The sequence below is a fragment of the Protopterus annectens genome, chromosome 14.part0 (assembly GCF_019279795.1).
Source record: "Protopterus annectens isolate FY-2018-M chromosome 14.part0, PAN1.0, whole genome shotgun sequence".
Taxonomy (NCBI): domain Eukaryota; kingdom Metazoa; phylum Chordata; order Ceratodontiformes; family Protopteridae; genus Protopterus; species Protopterus annectens.
Window position 1 is genome coordinate 199194241 of NC_056748.1, and position 26893 is coordinate 199221133.

A 26893-nucleotide genomic window follows, 5' to 3' on the forward strand; every position below is an offset into this window, starting at 1 on the left:
GTAAGTGAGTGTGTGTATGTGCCTCTGTGTGTGCATCTGTGTATCTGTATGTCTGCGTGTGCTCATGTGTGTGTGTGTGTGTGTGTGTGTGTGTGTGTGTGTGTGTGTACCTGTGTATGTGCATGCCTGTACATATTCATATAATGAATTATCAAATTGCCTATCATACTACATGCAACCAAAAACATAAACTGAACGCTCAACTCATCAAACACAAAGCACATTTTATCAATCTCCACTTAAACATATATAAACTGCCTTCAAAGTACAGAATACAGAAACACTCAGACAGCAAACACACATGTGAAACAAAACATTACTTTGCACTGGAACATTTTTACAGTCAGTTTCTCAGACCATTGCACACACTCACCTGAGCTGTTTTACACAATACAATATTTTCTACGGTGAGAGGCACGCTTCCTTGCACCTCATCATTTCGGCATATCCTCCACACCACTCTAACTTGTATGTATCAGGTCTGTGGCCAAATAACCTGAAGGTAAAAAGGTAAAGGGCATAAAGCTTGTAGTACAAGCAAGTAAAAAATATGAACAAAGTGTAGCATAATAAATACTGGACTGCAATTTATATAGTTTCCCTAAAAGATAATTCCAGTTTTTGGAAGAAAAAGTCATTTGTTGATTCAAAATACAACTGCAACATGAATTAGTATATATATATATATATATATATATATATATATATATATATATATATATATATGGGTCTATGTTGTATCATCGAACCATATTTCCAGTAATGCACTTCCACAAAAGTGCATTATATCGGAAATGCACTATCACGCAACAAAAAAAAACACCCCACACCTCCCTACTTTATTATTCTCACACCGAGATCACACTACAGTGGGGAAAAAAGAATATTCCCTTATCCCTGCTATACCATGATCTCAACAGGAGTTTCCTTAGTTGTACATCAACAGTATACGTTGATGTACAACTAATGGTACATGCAAACTGCATGTTTTTTTTTTCTTTATCAAAAGTGAATTTTCGACAAAATGCACTTTCGCTAAAGTGTGTTTGATAAAGTACGGTTCGATGAACCACACTTTCGACAATACAAATACGACCCATATATATATATATATATATATATATATATATATGTATAGAGAGAGAGAGAGAGAGAGGGAGGGAAGGATCTAACTTTGTGAAATTAGTTATACTAAAGGGCAGTTATTAGATTACACCAATAAAATATGCTAGTAAGAAAGTAATGAAACATCTACTCCTTTTATGGCAAGAAGATTTACTCAGCAAGATGGTGAAGAGAGGAGGAAAACATAAGCAGCATGTGTATCTACACCCAGCTTTTGTATATACTGAATGGTGAATATTAAAGAAATATTGGCATATTCTGTTGAGAGATAATGCATTAAAAAGTATTTTGCCATTAATTTTGTATTTGCCTAAACAAAGAATTGCTGCATAGCTAGTAAAATAGTCCACAAAAGTTTAGGTTATATGGGCAGAGGTGAATTGTAAAGGAAAGCAAATTCTGTTTGTAGATATTCTGAGGCAAGTGTTTATAGGAAATATGATTACAATTGTTTATCAAATGCTGACCAATTTAATATTCATCATAAGGTCAGCACATACAGCCTCAATAACCTTTTTAAAGACGTTTGACAGGCTCTATAGACAGGATTTACCCTTCACAATGCCAAACTGATGTGGATAAAGTCTAATTAGATTCCTGATATCATAGTTTATAAGGTGAGTTATAGTATGTTTCATGGCTTTGCAGATGAACTTTGTCTGCTAGGTCTGTAATTACCAGGGTTTGTTGTAAAACTGCCCTTGTGGAGAGGCCTCATTATTAACCTGTACCAGTTTCATCATCATTGACGTACACCAGTCATCAGAGACAAAACCAGGAGATAAACAGGTTAAGCATTTTAAGCAATGGGACTGCATGGCCATGTTTAATGCTATTAATTAAGCAAACAGATCAGGTCCTATGGAGGAAGAACTTTTGGTCTTGACTGGCACTTTCAGAAAATGATCCTTAGCAATAATTGGAGAAGTAAAGGATTCTGGTATTTCAGTGCTTTGGATAGATGTCTTGGGGTAAAACTGGCACAACATTTGTTTGCAAGTATATTGGCAATGTCTATTGGGTCAAAAAAGGTGTCATTATGAATCAATTCAGAAGGATGTGAAATTATCTTTGGCTTCAATGGCCAGCCAAAATTCATGGGCTCCTTTAGTCAAATGATAGTAATTTTCTTTTTCTTTTTTTTTTTTAATGTTTTTGAAGTTTTCCCTGAGAAGAGGCAGTTTAGGCCTCTTATGCTGTAGAGTTTATATACAGTGGTGAACCACCACTGTGGCTTATTTTTGAGTATCCCATGATACTTGGGTTTTAGTAGGGACTGCCAGCTCTTTGCATTTTTCTAATGGGTGTAGAGTTCCTCTGTGAAGCTTGCTGCTGCTGTATCAAGGTCAAGGGTAGTGCAGTCATAGGAGAATTTCAATATTTCATTATAGGTTGAATTTTATTTATGTATTTATTTGACAGTTGTTGACTGGGTTAGTCCAACTGGACAGATGCCCATTTTCAGTGGAGACCCAAGGAGAAAAGCTCAGAAAGAATAATTACAAGTAATATGTAAGAAGTGCTTTAAGTAAAATGGTTCTAAAAACTGTTTAATAATAATTATTAACAGTTTCAGCCTAAGATGTAGTCACAGTAGAAGTATAAACAGACAATATAACAATAATGACATATAGTTCATCCAGCAACTAGACTATAGTACAGTTTCTTGAACTCATGAATTAGTAGGTAGGATTAAGGAGTAAAAAAATCAGTAGTTAGTGTAATCAGTTTTGGGGTACAGTGGAGGATAAGAGACAGAGTATAAGGAAAGGAGGGTCTAAGAAAGGGAAGGGAAGAGGTAGGCTAAGTTGGGTCAGTGCAAGATCAGGTCCAAGAGTTTAATAGATAGTCTTTTAAAGTTTTTTTTGAAGCAGTTTAAGTTAGAGATTTCTCTTAAAAATAGAGGCAGTTTGTTCCATGCATTGGCTACTGAATACTTATAGAGGTAAGGACTGGTAGAAATGGAGAAGATGTAGAGAGCCATCTTACAGACTGAAGTCAGTTGGAGAGGTAGGTAGAGAACCAGGAAGTAGCAGAGTTAGGGGGATTAAGGCTAGATAGTTTGGACAGAAGTAGATTGTGGGAGACAGTGTCAAAGGCCTTAGAGTGGTCAAGGAATAGACATGAGACTAATTTACTGTTGTCTTGAGATCTAGAGATAGTCTGTGTGAAGGATATTAGTGCTGTAGTTATGGCAAAATCAATCAATAAATAAATAAAGCACCTCTACTAATGGAAAATGCACCTATGGTACAGAGAGTGCTAGGGTGAATTCACTAGTCTACTTAACTTGATGTTCATTTCAAGTCAAGTTTAAACGTACCAAGGTCATAGGAGGGGAGACTTTGTAGCATTCAAATGTAGGTTCTGAAGGTGCCTGAAGGGAGTTGTGATTGCTTTTTTAATTTTATATTAAATACTTGCCATCTGAAAATGTGAGAAAACTGGGGGCATACTGCAATCATTGGGAATGGTGTGGTGAGTGTCAGCTAGGAATATTTTGGCTATATTTTCTGGTTTATGTGAATAGACGGCAGACACTGTAAAACAACAGTTATTACTGTTTTTTTTAACAATAATACTAGCAGTGAATAACCAGATATTTTTTTTCTTTGTGATTTGTGAACAGCAACTTGATTGAAATATTTTGGCAAATTGTTTGTGTGGATAGCTAATGAGAGGAATAACACAGGGAGATGATGTCACTGTTTTTTTTTTTACAATAATTTTGGCAATGTTTTTGGCAATATTTCTCTGGCTTTGTGATGTTTGTGTGAAGAGTAGAACATTTTGGCCTAATTTACCCATATTTTCGGATTAATTTATCCCTTCACACAATTTTTCTTAATCTCCCCTTAAATGTGATTTTTGAAGATTTGAAGTACAAAGAAAACTGGGCTGTATGACCAACACAGTAGTGGCAGCAATAAAGAAAGAGGGCACACATCATGCAGCTCATTTTTCTTGACCAAAAATAAAGGACCTTGTGTGGTAGAATTGTGTAGTGCAGATCAGCAAAGTCTACAGATTTTAGACCGTGCCTATGATAATGTACTTATCTTTTTCCATCATTTTTGTCACTCTGTTTTTTTAATATGCATTTGTGTGTAGTATTCTACACTCCTATGGGAAGTGGGGATACCTATGTCCTATTAAACTGTATGCTCATTAGACACCCAGATTTTTAGCTGGATGTATCCACATTTCAAGGGCATTTATTCCTTTTTTCAAGTTCAGAGGGTTGAAAGCCATGCTGCAGAGGTGAAACAATATTACATAGTCATTAAATGTGGTGGCTATATCTGCTGGGTGGGGTTCTGGGCTGACAGGATGAAAGTAACCCTCTTGTTATTTGCTCAGTTTAAACAGTGAGTCTCTGGTTTTGTAGGACTAGTGTGCATTTATGAAAAGTAAGATGGGCTACTTAATTGTGCAAGTGGTATGCATTTTTAAAGTAGCTATGACTGTTGTGGCTATCACCTGTGGAAGAAAATGACTAGTTAGCTGCTGCTGTTTGCTTATTATGTTTTCTTTTCAGGACCAATGTGATTGCAAAGTAACATGCATGTGTGGCAACTGTTTCTTTTAAACAAAGATGAAACATAGGTTCATAGATGTATACTAGGCTATTCTCCTGGAGCCTTTACAAGCCTAGCCCATAGAAGTGCCCTGGCATCATGGCACCTGACGTTAGTTCCCTGTGCCTCTGTCAAGTAGAGCCACTTGAGTGATCCCTGGGGTGAACTTTCTATTTCCCATCCAGTCATCAAGATTTCTCTTGAAGAGGGCCAGTGAGTTGTTCTGCTTCACATGTATGGGAAGTCTGTTCCAGATCATGGGCAGTCTCTGGGTTATGAACCTGTCCCTCCAGCATGTTCTGTTGATTGTGGTAATGAGGTTGAGGTCTCTGGAGTGTGTGGTGTGGAGGGTTTGGGATTTATTTAGATGTACCATTTCTAACAGAGCTGGGTCAGACATGGCTTTGTAAGTCAGGCAGAGATCGCCTCATAGTAGACGATATAAGAGAGAAAATATCTGGAGTTTTTTTTATAGTGTCCATGTAGGACCTGCGTTTAAGGCCTAGGATCCTCTTTGTGAGGTACTTTTGTGGCCCTTCCAGCTGTTGCATGTGTCTAGTGAAGTACATGCCAAATGGGGCGTTATACTCGATGATTGGCCTAATGAGGGAAGAGTAGAGAGAGGTGATGACCTCTTTGTTCCTGGATGCAAAACCCTTGCTAATGAGATGTGCCACATAGAAGGACTTTCTGACCACAGTGGCAATGTGGTGGCTGAAGGAGAGGCTGCTGTCAACCTGTGTCCCCAGATCTCTTATAACACTTTCAGTGTTCAGTGGACTCCCATCGATGTGGTAATTAGTGGGAACTGAGTATTTCCCAAAGGGGATGATGACGCATTTTTGGCATTAAGCTTAAGGCCATGGTTTCGACACCAGTCATTGGCCTCAGTGAGGCCTTTCTGTAGGATGTCTACATCACTTGGGGAGTTAATAATGGCTCACAGCTTGCAGCCATCTGCAGAGTTGGTCAGTCAGACACCCTCTGTGCCGGCCTGGACTTCTGAGAAGTAGATGCCAAACAGGAGAGGACCTAGGACCAATCCCTGTGGGACTCCTCTTGTGACTGGTTTGCAGTCTGACTTGGAGTCAGCTACTTTTACACAGTGGGTTCTATCTGTGAGTCAATTTGCAACCCACCTACTGATATAGGGGTTGATGCCTAGTTTTGTGAGTTTATCAGTAATTTCTGAGTGGGGAATGGTATCAAAGGCCTTGGCCAGACTGAGGTAGGCTGTATGACCTGCCTTGCCCTCATGCACAGCTCTGGCAACTGACTCAAAGAAGTCAACCAGGTTGAGCAGGCATGATCTAACTTTCACAAAACCAAATTGTGTGGGATCTAGAGTTTAGAGATTCCCTATATCCTTGTTAATTAGGTCCATGATGATGCGCTCCATAGCCTTACATATCACACTCTTCAGGCTAATGTGATAATTTCTAGGGTCTGTGGTTACTCCTCCTTTATGGAGAGGGATGACTGTAGCAGTGCACCATTTGGTAGGGACAAAGCCTGAGGTGAGGCTGTGATTGAACAGCACACACAGATATGGTGCCAATTCACTTTGTAGTTCATGTAGAACACATCCAGGGATATTGTCTGGTCCCATGGAAGCTGTATTCTTGGTCTTGGACAATGCAACTTTAACCTATGCTGCCATAATGCTGGGTGCCTGGCATTCCTCCGGTATTGTGACTGGCCCTTTACGGGGGAGAGAGGGGTAAAGTCGGCCAGTATGTTGGCAATATCTGTTGGCTCAGTTTAGGAGGTACCATTGTGCAGTAACTCAGAACAAATCTGGATATTGCTATGGAGATTACTGATACAACTATAGAAGGCTTTGTGGTTGTTTTTAGTGTCTGATGCAATTCTACCTTCATAGCTGGCTTTAGAGGTTTTGATGAGGGATCTCAACTTTTTGTTGAGGCTAACAAGGGAGTTTTTCCAGTCTTGGGACTTCACCTGTTTCTGCATCAGTTTCTTCCTTTGGTTATAGAGTTTACTATTGGCAGGGGACCAACAGAGTGGCTTCCTTTGTTTTGGAGGAGAGCATCTTGGTTCTGTTGGGTATGGCTAGTTCCATGCATTTATGTACATGTTCGCACAATGCATTGGTGTATGAATCGGCAGTCATGCATCTATTTTCCATTGACATGGGTGCCATGAAGTTAGCCACCTCTGTTTTTAGTAGCCCAAAGTCAGCATTGGAGAAGTTTTTCATGATGGTTACCTTTGCGTGGCATGTGGATGAGATGTGAATTTTCATGGTGATTAGTTTGTGGTCGGCTCTAACCAGGGAGGAATTGACCAGGTCTCCGTTACAGCACAAATGTCGATGTTCTTCATTTTGAGGAGTGCTTCAAGCAACTGCATCTTGAAACTTAGACTTCTAGCACTGAGCAGCATGACACTCAGATTGCATTTATTTATAGCTGTTAAAATGGTAATTTGGTCTTATAGGTTCATAGGTTGATACTAGGTTATCGGGCCTAGGGCCTATAGAAGCCTAGCCATAACAATTCCCTGGCTATTTCTTCCCGCACTATTTACTTCCCTGGACTCCTGTCTAGCAGGGTGACTGACGTGATGCCTGGGGTGAATTTCCTTTCTCCCATCCAATCATCAAGGTTCCTTTTGAAGAGGGCCAAAGAGGTGCTCTGCTTGACATGTATGGGCAGTCTATTCCAGAGTCTGGTGAGTCTCTGGGTCAGGAATCTATCCCTTCAGCATGTTTTGTTTATTGTGATGACAAGGTTTAGATCCCTGGAGTGTGTGGCTCTGAGGGATTGGGATTTCTTTAAGTGTAGCATGTCCAACAGCTCTGGGTTTGAAATGGCCTTGTATGTTAAGCAGAGATCACCTCAGAGTAGATGATATGTGACAGAGTATAACTGGAGTTTTTTAAGGCGGTCAGCATAGGGCATCTGATTTAGGCCTGTAATTCTTTTAGTGAGGTATTTCTGCGGCCTTTCCAGTTGTTGCAGATGTCTTGAGAGGTACATACCAAATGGGGCGTTGTATTCTATAATGGGTCTAATGTGGGAACATTGGAACATTGCCTAAAGAAGGCACTATAGGCATAGCAAGAGCCTTAGCCAGACTCCGGAAACCCAGGGGTGACAGATGAAGGCCATCTCTGGCAAAGCAGCAAGGTCTGTCAGTCATGTCATCCGAAGCAGACAGATACTGGACCCCCTTAGAATGACACGAAAAATGTAGCCAGTTGTTGAAGTCAATCTTTTTCTGCTTGTACTGTGGTATCATTCTTGGAAACAGTAGGATGCTGCTCAGGGCTAGAGGCATACCTGCGTGGGCTACATAGTTCGAGAGCTCCTCCATGTCTCTTTTCATATAGTCCAGGGAGGTGTGTCTCAGGTCATTCACACCCACATGGACAGTGACAGAGTCATACTTGTACTTGTGGAGTGACCTGAGTGCATGTGTTATGTGTCAGATAGACAGCTGACTGTTACCTTCTCCTTATTCAACCTAGTGAGTGGGACATCACTGTGCCTCACTATCGCATCACCTATGATTGGTGTATTGGGCAAGCTGTTTTGCCTTAGCGGCTTAGGTTGAGGGGCCCACTATGTAGGTGAGCTATGTGTCTTGTGGTTTGTGCTGTCTGATGGTGGTCAAGTGCATTTCTGCCTTCGAGGCCACTGCTGTTTGGGTAGATTTCTATTGAGATCCTCCAGGAAGGTGAGTGTGTGGTTTGTGTTTTTATGTGAGTGCTGTGATGGTGGGTGTTCTGGAGGGCTATGTGTTGCACGTGGTGTGGTGCAGGTGTTGACTTTCTCCTCTTGACCAGCTATTCCAGTCTTGGCTTGAGAGTGCATGGCTTCCAGTTTGGCTATATAAGTGCATCTTATATTACAGATTATCCTCTTTTATAATTATCTGATGCCTGAATTGTACATAGAAGGCTGAATTGTACATAGAAGCAGCTATAAGTACTTGACAGGGGGGTGTCTGGATAAAAGTAGCTGACCCTGTTGTCAGTTGCTTAGTTCAGCAGACATACATACACACAAGGGATACATGCATTATAGAATACGTAGACATTCAGAACTTCTGATGGCTGGTGCCCACCACACAAAAAGCCTGTACACATGGATTTTGACAAGGAGTTAATCATCAACTCTGCCCTGAACCCCACCTAATCTAAAAACATCTCTGCACATAGGTGTGCACAGAAGGTTGCTACACTTGTGGATGGATCAGGACAATATCATCATTTATTTTACATTCCTCTTAAATTTTAGAAGTCAGGATATCTTGTCTTGGGCTCAGGATTGTGTGATCATTGTTTCTTTAACTTTTCTCAGAAACTTCAGAGGGGTACACAAAGGGTTACTGAAACCTGTACAGAAACACTTACTGTCTCTAGATGTACAACTTGGGAAACATTGAAATCATTTGTTTTCTTTTTTTTTCATTTTTCTCACAATCAGATGTCCGATGCATGTATAAGTGGCTATCTTTTGGGGAAAAATAAATAAGCATGCTGTTTTTAAATGTTTGATAGCAAATATGTTATGTTCTATTTGTTTTTTTTTTCAGTTCTGTCTCAGTGTGACATCAGAAGAGTATAAAGAAGGGGGCTGTGTTGTAGTAGTGGTGCAGGGTGAATTGGTATGCTTTATATACGTATGGTAACATTACTTTGAAATATTATTGTGGACATTTATACCATAATTTTAATCCCAATTTAACACCAGAGATGAATATTGAATATAACTACATATTTTGTGATAGGGTCTAGGAGGCATGCATTGTTCCCAGATATGATATATAGATATATAAATATATAAATATATATATATATATATATATATATATATATATATATATATATATATATATATATATTCTCACAAGAATTTATCTTCTCAGTTTATTGTGAAGTGGTGCTTCTTTACCTTTTGAATAATAAAAATTTGGAAACAGCTGGTGTCTTTACTGAAATAAAGAAGTCGGATTTAATTTCTTTTCTGTAAGCATGATTTTTGTTCAGACTATCATAGAATCCAAAGGTTGGGAAAAATCTATAAAATGCACCTCAGCAAATCTATAATCCCATAGCTTCTGGGTATCTAGCAGCCTCCAGAACCCCAACTTAATTTATTTATTACAGTGTAGTCTTGGTCATTTAGGATGGGCTGACAGGATGAATGAAAAAAACAAATTTAAGGATAAGACTAAATTTCTTCCTTTGATCATAGTTTTTCTTCAGGCAATCACTGCATGATTAAAAAGGTTATTCAAAAAACTCTAAAATGTACCTCAGAGCATCTAGAACCCCATAGCTTCTGGCAGTCTTGAGGCACCCAGAACCCCAGCTTAATGCAGTTGTTTCCTCCACGGTTATCGATGATAGCATAGTCTTGCTTTAATGAAACACATTGGATGAATAAATGAATAACTACAAATGAAGAGTAAGACACACTGTGAGAAAAAGGGAGAAAAATGTAATCTAGAGTGTGAGTAGGCCTGGGCTGGCCAGAGTACCTAAGGCCGTCCTTGGTTATAATTATAATAACTAACATGATCAAAATTATACCAAAGTAATACTGAACCATGACGAAACTACATCTGTGCACGCAAGGGTTTGTGTGCTTTCCAAAACTGCTTGGCAGACAAATCCATATGGCATCCTAGTTACAGTGTCATTCAAATTCGATAGAACAAAATGTGTATTAAATTATTGTCTTGTGTTGTTCCTCTTACTCTGCTCTGACCATGAAGTATTTTCAACTTGAGCTTGAATAATGTATGTGGGGGGAATTCAATAAAGCCTACACTGAGTGTGTGGACACGGAAGTTTCTGTGGCATGCAAATCACCTCATAAGCAGGTTTATTGCATGCAAATGAGGTTGTTTTGTGATCTAGGAAGCAGATAGGTTTTCGTGCAGAACCCGTGTTGGTGTTAGAAGTGTACATGGAAAATTTCTTTGTACAGAAATGTAAAAATTGAACAGGGGCTGTCACAGCCCAATTAGAAGGTCAGAAATGTCATAGTAGGCACAGATCTGTGCAAAACTATGCCCTGTGAGTCCAAAATCTAATGCAAAATAATATAAAATAATGTTTTTTTTTAATACCCATAGTAGGTTTGCACAGTGCGCAGCGACACACAGATATGCCGTTATGCAAAAAAAAAAAAAAAAAAATTGAAATCTTAAAAAGTAAAAAGATGACATAAGTGAGAATAATGCATTATAGGGCCCTGCATGCATTATGTACAATGGTAGATATCTGTGGTTGCTAAGGAGGCAGGCCCTGGAATAGTGAGGTATTGAGGTTATGTGGAAGGAACTGTAGGGAAATAAGCTGTGGTTACTGAATAGCAAAACTGGGCCACTGTGTCTGCAGATAAAACCTGTATAGCTCCAGAACCATGTTGGTGTAGGTGCAGAACAGCTAGTTGATATGAAAAGGGGGTGTATCATGATATATTTAAAGGGATAGAAGCTCAGTGATGCCTGTTTACACAGTATGACACTCAGCTAAGCAAGGGGGGGTGTCCAAAGCTGCTAAGCCTTGTTTAGTTGCAGGTTGTGTGTTTTAGCTGGTTTAAGCTATGCTGAATGTGCCCATGCATGGGGGTGTGTCCAGACTGCTGAGCAGTATTTACACCAGCACCACAAGTTTGCAGACCACTATGCAGTTCTTAGCAGGGAAGGCATTAACAAAAAAAAAAAAAAAGGAAATAGCCTGGGAAAGCCAGTCATGTCTAAATTACTAATAAGCCCTGTTCCACTGACATTGCACCATTAAAACCCCTCAGTGATATATCTGGCAGGTGGAATGCATCATAGTTAACCAATCACACATTCTTCACCTACAGTAGAGCACTATAAGGTATGCATACACCTTACAATCTGATTTTCCCGCCATACTCATCACCATTGGAGTACAGACTTGGGAATTTTAACTGACAGAATTCTAAGGGCTGCTGCAGGTCTGCTACATCTGTATGGGTTAGATACTGAGGTCAGTGCTGATGCTGCTGCAACTCTGCTACATCTGTATGTGCTAGATACTGAGGTCACTGCTGATGCTGCAGGTCTGGTACATCTGTATGTGCTAGATACTGAGGTCAGTGCTGATGCTGCTAATGCTACATCTGTATGTGCTAGATACTGAGGTCAGTGCTGATGCTGCAGCTCTGCTACATCTGTATGTGTTAGATACTGAAGTCAGTCCTGATCCTGCTGCTGCTCTGCTACATCTGTATGTGTTAGATACTGAGTTCAGTGCTGATGCTGATGCAGCTCTGCTACATCTGTATGTGCTAGATACTGAGGTCAGTGTTAATGCTGCTGATGATGATGACAATAGTTCTAGGCAGAGAAGGAGAAGAGTGTTCAGGCCCAGGGTAACTTTCCAGGAGCTACATGAGCTGGATACTGTAGAGCACTACAGGGTGGACAGGGACATACTACAATAACTCACCGAGCTTTGTTGCCCTCAATTCAGACCCAGAGCCAACAGAGGGGAACCCATCCCAGTGGAAACAAAGGTATGTGTAGCCCTTAGGATACTAGCTACAGGTACTTTCCAAAGACCAACTGGGGACATGATGAGGGTCTCACAAGCATCAGCATCCAGGGTACTCCACCAGTTCCTGGATGCCATGCTACCACATGCCAGTGAGCACATTTATTTACCCCAAACCTCTGAGGACAGGGCTAGCAGTATGCAACTCTTCTACCATGTTGCACACTACACTGAGGTCCTGGGTGCAATAGACTGCACTCATGTACACATCAAAGCACTGCCCACTGAGGAGGGTAGAGTCTACGTCAATCACAAGGGGTATCACTCCATCAACTGCCAGGTCATGTGCAATAACCCAGGGCATTATCATGAATATGTGTGCCAGCAGCCCTGGCAGTTATCATGACTGCCATATCTGGCAAGCATCACAGCTGTACCAGATGTTTGCCTGGGCAGGCATCCCATATGGCCATCTACTGGTGGATGTGTGTTACACATTGGAACACTGGATGATGACAGCCATCAGAAATGTACACACACCTACCGAAGAATGCCAGAGGCACATGCACAAACTAAGAACATCATAGACTGTGTGTTTGGGCTGCTCATGTCATGGTTCCGCTGCCTCGATATATTTGGTGGAGCCCTGCAGTACTGTTCAGCCACATGTGCACACATGGTCACAGTATGTGCCATGCTACATAATATGATCCTGTGGAAACAGCTGTAGCAGCATCAGCAAAGGGAAGAGATACATAGCCCCCCACCAATGCCTAGGTCCCCACACCCACAGGGGGACTCTGAGGAGGAAACCCCTGAGGATGTCCTTGTAGGCAGATGTAGGCATGCCCAGTATGCCCTGGCCTTGGCCTAGAGACAACACATAGTACATGCACTCACAACCTAGAGCCCTAGGGACTGACACCTTACTCTGACTCGCATATATATTAGTAAAAATGATGCCAGCGAGACCACACAGCCTGTACCTCACCATGTATTGGCTGTGAACTGCATGTATCAGACAGAGTCAGCCCCAAACTGCAGGTCTGTCAACTGCTGCATTCACAAGGTAAGTCACACAGCTAATCACCACTTGTAAGGAGTACTAGAATATGGTAACGTGTATGAACCTGCCGCATGGGTACAAGAGAATAGAGTGTGCTACTGGGCAATTTGCAAAGATCTAAAAACCACTTGGAACAACATGTCATCTGTCCAATAGTATGTGCCCCATAATATTCACTAGACCACATGGCTGGAAACCCTACTACATTATTCAAGGGAGATGCCAGACAGTGGAGTCACAGAGCAGTCGCATAACTGTTTATACCAGCAGAGCATGGGCTGGTCATCCCCCACCCCCAACTTATCAATGTACCCATAAAACTGCTGTAGCAGTATATCTGCAATGATATATCAGCAGACCACCCAATTCCAGGGCTGTGACATAGAACCTGGCAACAGTTCTGTATCTCACTTAATGCAGGGATGACAACGTATGTCTGTATGCTGTTGATTTTGTGATGAATGACACATCCCTGTGTGGCTCAGTAGGCTAGGAACATTAGCATGAATGATGGTGTTGATGGTTTGAATCTGGCAGTAGCCACATCCTTTGCATTTGAGGTAGTTGTATGGTGCATTCGCACAGACTGTCATAACCCCTCAATCTGTTACTGCAAGAAAGCTGGACAAAGCCAGAGTGAATGGGGGGACAGATGGCCAAACCTAAAGACAGACACTATACAAGCTCTGAGTAACCTAGAAGGTGGCTAGGTATAACAACAGGTTGCAACAGGTCAGATTAGCTGCAGGATGTAAAGGCCATCACTTAAATGTCTCAGTAGTTACAACAATCCAGTGACTGCATTTTATAGTATATTACCCGAAAAACACAAATGTATGACGAACAGAACAGAACAGACATATGTGGTGAAATGCTGGACAATTGGCTAAAATATGTACAGGGAGAGGTATGCAGACTGTCATCCTGTGTGTGGTGTTACATCATTTACCCCAGTCCCATCATACCTGTGAACCTCTTAGAGCAAGAAATCTGGCTAAAGCCATGAATAAAAGTAGGACAAAGACCCACATATAGGGACAAGTTTTAAATATTGCTCTTTCAAATGTAGAAAGTTGATGAATCTCCTGATCTGTATGGAGTCTGAAACTCAAATGTCTGTCATTATTTATTAACTTCAGTCTTCAATACTTTGCCACTAATTTGCCAGAAAACCACAATGTTATGTAAAATGGACCAACAATATGAGCCAAAAATCTGGATATTCTGTGAAGTTCTGTACAGTTGAGAGGTATGAGTCACATATCAAGGTCAGCAAACAGCCAGGGAATGCCTTTGACAGTATCAGGTAAGTGTTGTACTGTGGTAACAGGTGCAGCAGCCAGTGGCCTGCAGCACACATAATCCCAGACTGGAGTACAGGTAGCTCTGGTCTGGAGTCACCTTGTAAGTACTGACAGTCACACTGGGCATGCTCCTATACTGAGCTAAGTTGAGCCCAAGTCTGTTGCCTCTTCCGCTCAAAGACCTGCAGTGTGGAAATATGTCTGTACATGCATACAGCTACATATACTTATCTGTCCCTATCCCCTTCATGATTGATTAATATATCTATCAGTATGTGGCATATATATATATATATATATATATATATATATATATATATATATATATATATATGATAAGATATATATATATATCTATATAAAGCACAATGATACATAGATTCTCCACATATATCTACATAACACTTTTACATAACATACACACAAAACAACCATTAAGGAGACATCCCTGTTATACACATTTATATAGATCTTTGTGGGAATGTGCAAATTTTCCCACGTACCCCAGAATGTTGGGGTTATCTGCACTAATCACAACAGTTGTCCAATTTAACTAGAGCAAGGTCACAACAGTATATAATTCACTCACCCATAGACCCCTGTGTCTGCAGAATGTTACCCTGTAGACAGACACAGGTGAGCATGTGGTGTAATGTACACTGGTTGCAATGCATGCCTTGGACAGGCCATATTTTCTCTGGCCACATGTCCACCTATCAAACTGCAAACAGCCACATATGGTCATAATGGTAACTGTGCACACATAGCAGGGATATTACCAGGTATCCCACTCTAGGACACTAGATACAATAACAGTACTAAGCAGTATCACTCTGCAGGCCACACACACTGTCTAACACAAGGCCACTGCGTACTCTGCCTGCATCCACATATACAGCAGACATAACCTTTTGTGGGTGCAATAAGTATTGTGAGCTGCAGTGTGTAATAGTAGATAAGTAGAGGTTCTAATCTCACATCATCCAACTGTGTGTGTGTGTGTGTGTGTGTGTGTGTGTGTGTGTGTGTGTGTGTGTGTGTGTGTGTATCCCATTACAGTACTACGTACATGCCCATATGGGCTATCTCAGTGCAGTGGTATGCATTTTATGGGCCTGTGATTGGCTGCTGGTCTCTAAATTGTCCTCATCTACATGGCCTACTAATGTCATCCACCTTAAGAGCACTGGCTAACAATACAATATCAAATAAACTCCGTGGCATGTGAGATATGTATTGTGAGCTGCAGTGTGTAATAATAGATAGGTAGGGGTTTTAATCTCACATCATCCAACTGTGTGTGTGTGTGTGTGTGTGTGTGTGTGTGTGTGTGTGTGTGTGTGTGTGTGTGTGTGTGTGTGTGTCTGTGTGTTTAAATATATCCCTTACAGCACTACAGACATGCCCATATGGGCTATCTCCGTGCAATGGTTATGCATTTTATGGGCATGTGACTAGCTGCTGGCCTCTAAGGTGCCCTCTTTCACATAAGCTTAACTGATGTCCACCATCTTCTGTATTTGTACATTCAGAAAACTCAGGTGACAAGTATCAAGGGTAGCAGACCTTGTTACAAAGTATAAATGCATGATTAAGCTGACTGCCACCATTGTCCCTGATACACTGTTATACACATATGCACCTAGGGGGCCATGCATGTATACTGCCTTACCTTGCTGACATTATATTTCTGCTGTGCCACCATGCCATCCTGTGCCACTGCATTGCCACCATGTGTCCATTGTTTAACCCCTCAGACACCTGGAACGGACACATACACAGGTCATGACACACCTGTCATTCTGTAACACTACAGCTAGTCTAACATCATGCAACAAAGATGCACAAAGTTTGATGTGTAGTCATGACACATGCCAGCATACAATATATGTAATGGCCCACAAGTGCCATGACAAAACAATATTGCACTACACAAGTACATAAAAAGTAATATAGTCACCCTGTGTATCAGACACATATTTGTTTTCCCTGCATCAATGACACGGATGGCAGGGATGTGTCACAGGTATCATCACATGCACAGGGTGTGTTATGGGGGTGCCAGAGGCCTAGGCTGTGCCAAACAGGTGACAGCATGGAAGGAAGGGTTGAAGGTTATATGGGCCATGGAGAGATGCAGTGTGTGTCTGTTGGTGACCTGCATGTGACAGTGGTGTTTAAGTGTGTGTGCACACACTCAAGCCCAATGCTAGCCTTGCACATGTGTATGTTGGAAGCTGTGGACTATACATGGTAGAGTGGACAGTTCACAGTCTCTGGGCATGAACATGTGAACTGGCTCTGCCAGGAGTAACACTGGCACTACCATGCCCAAGGTAGATGTAGTCTTAGTACTTGATGGTGACTGCAAAATGCTGGGGTTGTGTCTCCCATGGGACCACCCGGAACCATGTGCCCATGGCCTGCCACGTAGTGGTTTGGACAGCACACTTCTCTCTGTAGTTACTGCCACTGTGGCAGCATAACTGTACATGGCCATGTGGACTCCCAGCAGATGGTGTTGCTGACCTTCATCCAAGTGTCCAATGCCCATCTCCAACCAGATGTTCCAGTACAGACATTGTGCAGTCAAAGACAGACACTGTCTCAGTCCACCATCTATCCATGACAGCAGTGAACCAATCCAGGGTATCCCCAATGTGGTGGAGGCAGTCACAGATATCAGACTCTGCTACATCCATAACCCTAAGCATCCATCTGGTGTTGCATTCAGAACATGCCTGTGCCTCCAAGATGGACCAAAACATACAGCGAGTGGCCCATGATGTGACACCTGCAACAGATGGTGGATGGACAGCAGTCCTCTATGAGTACCCCTGTCAATCTGCCTGTGTGGGACCTTGCCAGTTTTCTAGCTATGGCCAGTGTCTACACTCACTGATGCCATAGTTGTCACACTGCCCTGATCAATGTCACCACCCTCTGACTGTCCAATATCTGTGGCCTCTGGGGACTGTGTATGTGTGGGCATACTGTCTGTGTGTGGTGACAATGGGGGAAGAAGATGGATGTCAACCTGTGGGACAGATTCAGCCACCAACGACCCCACCTGTGCCTCACTATGGCCACCATCATCAGAAGCATCAGATGAGACACTAACATCAGGTTGTGAGGGGGACAGACTTCAATGCCCCAGATACATGTCAGAAGCAGAACTACAGCAGTACATTACTACCTGCATTATTATGTAGGGTAATCTACACTGACACATACAGATTAGGATCCGCCACTGCATTACAAATCCCACATCTTTGCATCTCTGCTCCCAGACACAACAGACAAACTCATGACAACATACACAGACAAGTCAGGCCCATTATAACATGCACTTCAGCTACATCCAGTTAATGTTGCCTGTACAATACACCTGTAAGGTATGAAATATGACAGTGTATGTGATAGAACTAAATATAAAACCCAGTACATCTATATTGACAATAATATGCCAGTAGTAGTATCACTGCCTCTGGTATATACCATCTACCTGCTGTGTTTGAACAGGCATCTTGGAGTACTTGCCTCATGTATAGCAGGCTCCGTAGTCACTCATAACTATAAGTGCAAACATGTAAATGTTTGTATAATTACACACCTATAATTACCCAGTCTATGCACTGTAGTTAACTGTTCCAGAATTTAATATACAAATGATACTACTCTGGCTAACCACAACAGTTGTACATAGGGCAAAATGGCAGCCCTTAACTTTCGTAGGGTATCTATGATCCTTAAAACAACAGTGTCACATGTACCAGGTTCAGAACCACAGACTTTGGGCACACCTGATGGATCTATGAAAAAGTGAGGGAGAAGTATCGTCTGCACCACCAACTTGTGCAGCACTACAAGGTAATTTGTGCATATATCCACATGTACAGTAGTTACTGTGGTAATGGCTATATTGCTGACATTCTGAATATGAGAGCACAACTGAGCATAACCCCCCCCCCATGCAGATAGACCTGACACACATGTACTGGTATGTACAGCCTGCCACAGTGACTGATATGGTATTACACTGTTGAACACAGTACGCTTACCTGGATGCTCCTCTCCTGTGGGCACCGTAGCACCCACCTTCAGGATGTATGACATGATGGATGGCTGGGAGCTGTTGGTTGCGCCTAGGTTCACCAGAGATTTCTCTGTGGCCAAGAGTGGTTGTTCTGTTGCAGGCCCTCCACCAGTGGCGGCATGATCCCTGGCAACAGCAGCTGCCCTTTATTGTGCAGCATGCACCATATCTGTGGCTCGATATCGGACCTGCTCATAGGTCCTGTCCAGTTGGCCAATCTGATTGATAGCCCACATAAGATCTACCCATAAAGCCACCTGCTGGTCCCAATTGTGCCTACCCCTTCACAGCAAGATCTGATGGTGGTGTCTATGTCCATCCAGTGTAATGTCATTCTCCACAATTGAGAAGGATGTGTGTCTCCTGCAGTACATGTTTCATGAATGACAACAAGAGGGGAACACATTACAGGACCAGATATGGGAACATCCACTATGTATATATCCAGCACAACAATAATGGCCTGCACTATCCACTGCTCCCTTACACATCATACCCCACAGTCTGGCAATGCAGTATGTGTGGTTATCACCAAGATAGTAGAAATACTGAGGTATGTCCCTGTGTGCCGTGACAGATTCTGCTGTATGTTCCTACTCCCATCACTGCAGTCTACTGTGGTGAGTCCCCTATGGGCAAACTCCCACTAATATATCATGCAGCCACTATCGGACAAATAGCAGTGTTCTATTACAATGACTATATGGGGACAGTCCAGCAACACCAGTGTGTCACAATGACAAACAGCAATGCAAACCTGCTGTAGTATATGTTCCCTGTAGGTATCATTCCTCTCATCTATACAGATGTTTGCAGACTGTCAAGAGATTTACTCATAGTCTTACTCATTTTTCCCACAAGCTTGTGGATTTATGACAAACAGTTGGCCAGTCATTGATGGCTGATGTCAGAAAATAAAGACAGACATCTGAGTTTCACACGTCATACCCTTCAGAACACAGTTATGCTACAGTAATATCAGTTTAGTCTATTCACGTTCTTACTTTGTACGAGCAATACATAAACACTGTCGCTGGGTTTGGGCCTTTGCCCTCTCATTAATTATGGCTTTGTGCTGAGTTCTTGCTGTAGTAGGTTGACAGGTACTTTAGGCATAGCTCTCAACCAAACAGGGACAAATGTCAACTGAAACAGGTACTTAGCCGGATTACATCAAGGACATACAGGATCAGTTTTACAATGTTAGAAATAATTATGTGAGACAAGAACAGAATGAGAGGAAGTGAATTTCAGTACATCATTTGATGTTACAGGGGTGTACACCCTCCCTTTTTGTCACTATGTACTACTTGTAATCCACTAGTTTTCCTACAACAGCCGTCCAGTGTAGGTGGGATTGACAGAGACAGAGCTGAGAAGTGATTGAAATCAGGGACAGTTGAGAGGCATGCTTGTAGGTGTAGGACACCAGAGTATCAATGACATGTCAGCACCATAGATCTAAGACAGGCTCACTGCTGTAATCCCTATTCCCCATACCTCCATCCTCCGATCTGCATCCTGTTATATGGAGAAATCTATTACATATCTAGTGGAGTGCAGTACTTTTTTGTTGAACTTTGCTTCCAGCAATCTTTTGATAATACATTTTGTGTGTGTGTTAAGTCTCATACAGAGCTTTTCCCCATAACCATCTGACTGCCTTTTTAAGGTACTTGTCCTTAGCAGGTAAGTATCTCTGCACCAATCTGTGGCTCAGAATTGCTAATTGTAGCCAATACAGCTGTATTACACTATCATTAGCCAATGACATGCCACCATAGTGCAATATATAAGGCCTTCCTGTAGGCCTTGGCCCCTGTCTTAGTTTTTGACGTGAACATTACTGAAGTGTGGAGACTACAGCATCGCAGAGGGCAGGTGCAAATACCATCTACTGTAAAGATTTATGAAGTATGTCTACAGTTTTGCCTCATATGTGTGGTCAGTGTCCCATACCATTGTGGTCATCTGGCAATACACTAGCAATCATTGTGGGCTGAGGTCAGTAAGGGAAGAGAGACAAGCGTGTCACACTTCATACCCATCAGACTATGCATGCTACTGCAATAGCTGTTATTCTATCAGCTTACTATCTTTGTCAGGGCAAACTGTTAACATGTCCCTATCTCTGGGCCTTTGACCTACCCCACCATTAGCCTGCCAGACTGTGCCTGGATCCCTTGCTCTGGGGGATTGGGAGGTAGGGTAGGTCTGTAGCATCTACCTTTACATACAGATGTTTATGCTACAGGCTGCATCTGCTGCTGTAGCCTACAACACATACGGGGAGCGTGAACACTTTGGTGGGCAGCAAGCTGTACATCTAACTATGCCAGCTTTGTCAGGCCTGTTGTTATGGCAGAGCCAGGGCAAGGGTATTCTATACAGTGCAATCAGGGCATGTGTTTAAGGTATGTCTGTTATGCAACAGTGTGACTAACAGACTAGTGGATGACATATAGTTAGGCTATATGGATGTGTGCATTGTGTCTCTACCTGTAGGCATTTGTCTTTCAAAACTGAGTAGCAGTTAATTAAATAGCAGTAACCTGTGGGGAGTAAGACTGCATGACTCAGTCATGACATGCTGTCTTCACAATAATGTAATTGAAGTGCTACACATCACGGATTTGAACACAGGACTGTGTGGCAAAATGTATTATATGTGAGGGATTTAACAAACTGAGCTACTGAGACACTGCAAAACCGTGTGCATTTGCAAGATATATGTGCACATATACAGGCTGTGAGAAACATTTCTACATCCATGAGTATGTGCGTAGTTTTATATGGTTGTATTTCTGCACCAGGGTCCCAGTTGTACATGTACTTTGCCATCGCTGCCTTAGTAGGAGTCTTTCCACTAGTTGCTGATAAAAGGGCACATACACCTGCTGTCACAGGCTTCACTTACATCCATTAGTATGTCTTAATTATTATTTATTATTACACCAGAGTCCAGGGTACACTCCCAGTTTTCACATTAGTTTTTTATTTCAGTTACATGCGTAATGTCTATAAGTAGCAAGCAGTATGATTTGCTGGAAACGCCTACTTAACCTAAAACCTGTGTAGTGTGGTAGGTTAATGTAGTGTGCTATAGCTAAGAGAGGCCCAGGTTTGACACCTAGCCTAGGTGTTTATTCTCTACATGTGCGTTACAGTGTAATAGACATATATACACATTAGAGCTCTTTAAAACTCATTTATGCTGAGTTAAGCAAAGCGACAAGGCTCCATGCAAATCTGCATAAATCTGTGCCAAAAATATAAAGAAAAGAAAAAAGGGATGCTAGGAAAGTGGTGACATGGTGGCAAGCAGGGGAAAAACAATGTCTGGCCCAGAAATTGTAGTTTATTGGCCATCTGGGCATTTTTTCCATTTGTTTAACTTTCTGGTCTAAAAGCCCGCATTTGTGCTTTTCCCACCTTTCCTGCAACTAGTCTAGTCCAAATACAGATTTGCTGTATCCAGGACTGTATGTAGGGTTCTGATCCCCCCAAGCCTTTTTGTGTTGGAGGGAAGCCTTCTAGCTTATCAGTGGGAGTGGTAAGCACTGGGTAGCCTATCAACTACAAGAGGAGTGGTTTCCGGCACAGAAATTGTAGTTTATTGGCCGTTTGGACAGTTTCTCCATCTGGTTTAAAAGCCTACATTTGCCCTTCTTTCTCACCTTTCCTTTAACTAGTCTAGTCCAGATACAGATTTGCTGTATCCAGGACTGTTTGTAAGCTTCTGAGTGGTGCCAAAGCCTGCTCTTCAATTTTTCCCTTAGATCTGCTAGTTCTCTCCTCTTCTAAACTTTATTAGCTTATTAGTCTAGCACTTTACCAGACTTCTTGTAGAAATTACTGTAGCACACAAAAGTGCTATCAGCACTAAACATTCTACAAGGAAACAGCTCCAGTACTTATTATTAATGTCCACCCCTCCAGATATGTCTAAAGGTCAGTTCCCTGAACTTGGGCACCCTGAGGCAATGTAGCAACTGCCTCATATACACTGGCAACCCTCCTCTACTTACCTCCCAGTACTCAGACTTGCAAGAGATGCACTTATATTTCCAAACTGGAAGCCATGCACTCTCCAACCAAAACCGGAATAGCTGGTGAAGAGGAGAAGGTCAACACTTGCACCACACCACATGGAGCACATAGCCCTCCAGAACACACACCAGCACTGCCTTCAGATAAAAACACAAACCACACACCCACCTTCATGGATGCTGTCAATAAAAATCTACTCAAACAGAAGAGGCCTCCAAGGCAGAAACGCACTCAACCACCACAACGCAACACTAATTATGAGACACATAACTCTCCTAAACAGTGTGCCACTCAACCAAACACAAAAGAGCATGCCCAAAACACTAGCCATAGCTGACTCGATAGTGAGGCACACTGATGTCCCACTCATTAGGTTGAATAAGGAGAAAGTAACAGTTAGCTGCCTGTAAGGTGCCAGGATCCACCACATAATGCACACACTCAGGTCCCTCAACAGCAGATACAAATATGACTCTGTCACTGCACATGTGGGTGTGAATGACCTGAGATGTACCTCCCTGAACTACATGAAAAGAGACATGGAGGAGCTCTTGTATTATGTAGCTCAGGAGGGTATAACCCTAGCCCTGAGCAGCATCTTACCATCACCCAGAATGATAGCACAGTGCAAGTAGAAAATGATTGATTTCAACAATTGGCTAAGTTTCTGGTATAATTCTAAGAGGATCCATTATCTGTCTACCTGGGATGACATGATTGACAGACCTCGATGCTTTGCCAGAGATGGCCTGCCTCTGTCAGCCCTGGGCTTCTGGATACTGGCCAAAGATCTTGCCACCACTATAGTGCCTTTTTTAGGTGGTGTTCTAAATACCAAATTACCACTGTAACAGCTAGAAACAAATGCAATCTGAGGGTCATGCTGCTCAACGCTAGAAGTCTAAATTTCAAAATGCACTCACTCGAAGCACTCATCAAAATGGAGAACATCAGCATTTTGTGCTGTAACAGAGACTTGGTTCAAGGCAGCAGAAAGCACCCCTGCACTATCAGGCTATAATGCATCCCACACCTTTCGGCCCCAGAACTTGGACCAAAGCTCCAAAGGCAGTGGTGTTTCCATATTCATAAAGAATGCACATACCTCCAGACTGGTGGCCCAATATAGCACATTAGAGGTACTTCAGGTGCAGCTAACATTGGGTAAGACAGTGATTCAGGCCATAGCCTGCTATATGTCCCCAACCATGTCCCAAGACTCACACTCCACGTTCCTAAGCACCCTGGAGAATATTAGGGTCCAACCTAGCACTCTATTACTGGGTGACTTCAACTACCCCTCCATTAACTGGGAAAACTATTCCTGTACCTATACACTTCCCAACATTTCCGCAATTCATTAATTTCAATGCCCTGGATGAGCTCATTCTTACCCCCACTATAGGTAGCAACATCCTTGACCTGGTCATTACTAACATGGGTGACCAATGCTCTACACCAATAGTCAACTCCTCCCTGGTTAGATCTAACCATAATCTAATCACCTTGGAAATCCACATCCCTCCCACCCCTCTACCCCTATCCCCACAAACGTAACCACCATGAAAAACTTCTCCAAAGCTGACTTTGGGCTCCTAAAACAGAGGTAGCTAACTTTACAGCACCTATGCAAATGGAGAATAGTTGCATGACCGCTGAATCATACACCAATGCACTGTACAAACACGTACACAAATGCATGGATCTCGCCAAACCCAAAAGAACCAAGATGGTCTCCTCCAAAAAAAGGAAGCCAATTTGGTGGTCCCCTGCCATAAACAAACTCTACATCAGAAGGAGGAAACTGATGTGGAATAAGGTGAAGTCCCAAGACTGGAAAAACTCCCTTATCAGCCTCAACAAAAAGTTGAGATCCCTCATCAAATCCTCTAAAGCTAGCTATGAAAACAGAATTGCAGCAGATAGTAAAGACAACCACAAGGCCTTCTATAGTTATATAAAGAATCTCCACGGCAATACCCAGATTTGCTCTGAGCTACTGCACAATGGTACCTCCTATATGGAGCCAACAGATATTTCCAATATACTGGCTGACAGATTCAGTGCCAACTTTACCCCTCTCTTCCCCCCCAAAGGACCAATCACAATACCAGTAGATTGTCAGGCACCCAGTATTACTGCTGTACAGGTTAAAACAGCACTGTCCAAGGCTAGGATTAAAGCTTCTATGGGACCTGACAATCGCCCTGGCTGTGTTCTACATGAACTACAGAGTGAACTGGCACCTCACCTGTTTGCCATGTTCAATTACAGCCTCACCTCAGGCATTGTCCTTACCAAATGGTGCACTGCTACAGTCATCTCTCTCCACAAAGGAGGAGTGACTACAGCCCCTGGGAGCTATCACCCCATTAGCCTGACAAGTCTGATATGCAAAACTGTGGAATGCATAATCATGGACCTAATAAACAAGGAGATAGGAAATCTGCAAACTCTGGATCCCACGCAGTTTGGTTTTGTGAAGGGTAGATCATGGCTGCTCAAATTGGTCAAATTCTTTGAGTCAGTCTCCAGAGCTGTGAATGAAGGCAAGGTGGTTCATACAACCTTACTTGATCTGACCAAGGCCTTTGATACCTTCCCCTCTCAGGAATCATAGAAAAACTCACTAAGCTCAGCATCAACCCCTATATCACAAGCCAGGAGGATTGAAAATTGGCTCACAGATAAAACCCACAGTGTGAAAGCAGCTGACTCCAAGTCAGACTGCCACTGTCATGAGTGGAGTCCCACAGGGTTCGGTCCTGGATCCTCTCCTGTTTGGTATCTACTTCTCTGAAGTCCAGGCCAAAATGAAGGGACTCTGGCTGACAAAGTTCGCAGACAATTGCAAGTTGGGAACTATTATTAACTGCCTAAGTGATGCTGACATCCTACAGAAAGGTCTCACTGAGACCAACAACTGGTGTCAGAACCATGGCCTTAAGCTCAATGACAAAAAATGTGTTGTCATCCCCTTTGGGAAAAACCTGGTTCCTATGAATTACCACATCGATGATAGTCCACTGAACACAGAAGGTATTATGAGAGATCTGGGAACACAGGTTGACAGCAACCTCTCTTTTGACCACCACTTTGCCACTGTGGTGAGAAAGTCCTTCTATGTGGCACATCTCATTACTAAAAGTTTTGCATCCAGGAAGAAAGAGGTTATTGTCTCCCTCTACTCTTCCCTCATTAGGCCAATCATTGAGTACAATGACCCATTTGGCATGTACCTCATTAGACACCTGCAACAATTGGAGAGACCAGAAAAGTACCTCACAAAGAGAATCCTAGTCTTTAGATACTTGTGAGCTTATGGACAGACTCAGAAAATTCCAACTCTTCTCTGTCTCATATCACCTACTTAGAGACAATCTCTGCTTGACTTACAAAGCCATGTCTGACCCAGCTCTGTTAGAAATGCTACATCAAAAGAGATCCCAATCCCTCCACACTACACACAGCAGACACCTCAACCTCATTACCACAATCAACAAAATGTGCTGGAGGGACAGGTTCATAACACAGAGACTGCCCATGCTATGAAATAGACTTCCCATGCATGTCAAACAGAGCACCACACTTGCCCTCTTCAAATAAATCTTGATAAGTGGATGGGAAATAGAAAATTCACCACGGGGATCACTCCAGTGGCTCTACTCAACAGAGGCACTGGGAAATAAGGTTGGATGGCATGATACCAGGGTGCTCCTATGGGCTAGGCATGTAAAGGCTGTAGGGCCATTAGCATAGTACACACCTATGAACCTATGAAAGGCAGCTAAGAATGCACAGGATGGGTGTAGGAAAGAACCATAGCTATCCATTATTTGTATGGCAACAGCTGTGCATTTTGACAGGTTTTGTAGATGAATTTGGAGTCTCAAACCCCAGAGAGAGTGGTGAAGAGAATATAAATGTGTTGTCAAGCTAATTGGACCAAATTAGTTGTGTCCAGTGGACACGTGTGAGAATCGGAGAGCTATGTATGGGGCAATGTTTTTTTTTGTGGGACAGCTGCCCATTTTTTTTAAGAAGAGAGTGGAATGTTGGAAAAGGGACATAGGTACATGTGAGGAGGTAGGTTGGGTAGGATTGAATGCAATAGCAGACAGACAAGACAGCAGAAAGGGGTGGTGTGTGACACATGAGGGAGTAAACACT

General features: G+C 42.4%; 1 protein-coding gene across 1 annotated transcript in view; it reads left to right on the plus strand.

Annotated features, from left to right (window-relative positions):
• The window catches only part of LOC122788639 (VPS10 domain-containing receptor SorCS1-like), a 1297464-nt gene that overhangs the window by 1197416 nt on the left and 73155 nt on the right, over positions 1-26893 (plus strand). The window lies entirely within an intron of this gene.